The sequence below is a fragment of the Musa acuminata genome, unplaced genomic scaffold (assembly GCF_036884655.1).
Source record: "Musa acuminata AAA Group cultivar baxijiao unplaced genomic scaffold, Cavendish_Baxijiao_AAA HiC_scaffold_312, whole genome shotgun sequence".
Lineage (NCBI taxonomy): Eukaryota > Viridiplantae > Streptophyta > Magnoliopsida > Zingiberales > Musaceae > Musa > Musa acuminata.
The window spans coordinates 2501-5000 of NW_027020572.1; positions in this window are offsets into that span (position 1 = coordinate 2501).

The window sequence follows — 2500 nt, forward strand, 5'->3', positions numbered from 1 at the left end:
CTTTCGTATAGCAGGGACGGTGCTGCCTCTCGCTTCGCTCGCTGTCCGCCGCTCGCCGCTCCCTCGCGCAGCCAAAAATGGCCAGTTTTGTCCCGTTTTTGGGCCGTTTTGGCCAGTTTTTGGCCTGTTCTTGCGTCGCGCGGTGACCGTCGTGAGCGGAGCAAAATGTCAGCCATCTCAGCACCCTGGAACCCCCCGGGTGGCACAGGGCTGGATGGGGCTTTCGTATAGCAGGGACGGTGCTGCCTCTCGCTTCGCTCGCTGTCCGCCGCTCGCCGCTCGCTCGCGCAGCCAAAAATGGCCAGTTTTGGCCCGTTTTTGGGCCGTTTTGGCCAGTTTTTGGCCTGTTCTTGCGTCGCGCGGTGACCGTCGTGAGCGGAGCAAAATGTCAGCCATCTCAGCACCCTGGAACCCCCCGGGTGGCACAGGGCTGGATGGGGCTTTCGTATAGCAGGGACGGTGCTGCCTCTCGCTTCGCTCGCTGTTCGCCGCTCGCCGCTCGCTCGCGCAGCCAAAAATGGCCAGTTTTGGCCCGTTTTGGCCAGTTTTTGGCCTGTTTTTGCGTTGCGCGGTGACCATCTTGAGCGGAGCAAAATGTCAGCCATCTCAGCACCCTGGAACCCCCCGGGTGGCACAGGGCTGGATGGGGCTTTCGTATAGCAGGGACGGTGATGCCTCTCGCTTCGCTCGCTGTCCGCCGCTCGCTGCTCGCTCGCGCAGCCAAAAATGGCCAGTTTTGGCCCGTTTTTGGGCCGTTTTGGCCTGTTTTTGGGCTGTTCTTGCGTCGCGCGGTGACCGTCGTGAGCGGAGCAAAATGTCAGCCATCTCAGCACCCTGGAACCCCCCGGGTGGCACAGGGCTGGATGGGGCTTTCGTATAGCAGGGACGGTGCTGCCTCTCGCTTCGCTCGCTGTCCGCCGCTCGCCGCTCGCTCGCGCAGCCAAAAATGGCCAGTTTTGTCCCGTTTTTGGGCCGTTTTGGCCTGTTTTTGGGCTGTTCTTGCGTCGCGCGGTGACCGTCGTGAGCGGAGCAAAATGTCAGCCATCTCAGCACCCTGGAACCCCCCGGGTGGCACAGGGCTGGATGGGGCTTTCGTATAGCAGGGACGGTGCTGCCTCTCGCTTCGCTCGCTGTCCGCCGCTCGCCGCTCGCTCGCGCAGCCAAAAATGGCCAGTTTTGGCCCGTTTTTGGGCCGTTTTGGCCAGTTTTTGGCCTGTTCTTGCGTCGCGCGGTGACCGTCGTGAGCGGAGCAAAATGTCAGCCATCTCAGCACCCTGGAACCCCCCGGGTGGCACAGGGCTGGATGGGGCTTTCGTATAGCAGGGACGGTGCTGCCTCTCGCTTCGCTCGCTGTTCGCCGCTCGCCGCTCGCTCGCGCAGCCAAAAATGGCCAGTTTTGGCCCGTTTTGGCCAGTTTTTGGCCTGTTTTTGCGTTGCGCGGTGACCATCTTGAGCGGAGCAAAATGTCAGCCATCTCAGCACCCTGGAACCCCCCGGGTGGCACAGGGCTGGATGGGGCTTTCGTATAGCAGGGACGGTGATGCCTCTCGCTTCGCTCGCTGTCCGCCGCTCGCTGCTCGCTCGCGCAGCCAAAAATGGCCAGTTTTGGCCCGTTTTTGGGCCGTTTTGGCCTGTTTTTGGCCTGTTCTTGCGTCGCGCGGTGACCGTCGTGAGCGGAGCAAAATGTCAGCCATCTCAGCACCCTGGAACCCCCCGGGTGGCACAGGGCTGGATGGGGCTTTCGTATAGCAGGGACGGTGCTGCCTCTCGCTTAGCTCGCTGTCCGCCGCTCGCCGCTCGCTCGCGCAGCCAAAAATGGCCAGTTTTGTCCCGTTTTTGGGCCGTTTTGGCCTGTTTTTGGGCTGTTCTTGCGTCGCGCGGTGACCGTCGTGAGCGGAGCAAAATGTCAGCCATCTCAGCACCCTGGAACCCCCCGGGTGGCACAGGGCTGGATGGGGCTTTCGTATAGCAGGGATGGTGCTGCCTCTCGCTTCGCTCGTTGTCCGCCGCTCGCCGCTCGCTCGCGCAGCCAAAAATGGCCAGTTTTGGCCCGTTTTTGGGCCGTTTTGGCCAGTTTTTGGCCTGTTCTTGCGTCGCGCGGTGACCGTCGTGAGCGGAGCAAAATGTCAGCCATCTCAGCACCCTGGAACCCCCCGGGTGGCACAGGGCTGGATGGGGCTTTCGTATAGCAGGGACGGTGCTGCCTCTCGCTTCGCTCGCTGTCCGCCGCTCGCCGCTCGCTCGCGCAGCCAAAAATGGCCAGTTTTGGCCCGTTTTGGCCAGTTTTTGGCCTGTTTTTGCGTTGCGCGGTGACCATCTTGAGCGGAGCAAAATGTCAGCCATCTCAGCACCCTGGAACCCCCCGGGTGGCACAGGGCTGGATGGGGCTTTCGTATAGCAGGGACGGTGATGCCTCTCGCTTCGCTCGCTGTCCGCCGCTCGCTGCTCGCTCGCGCAGCCAAAAATGGCCAGTTTTGGCCCGTTTTTGGGCCGTTTTGGC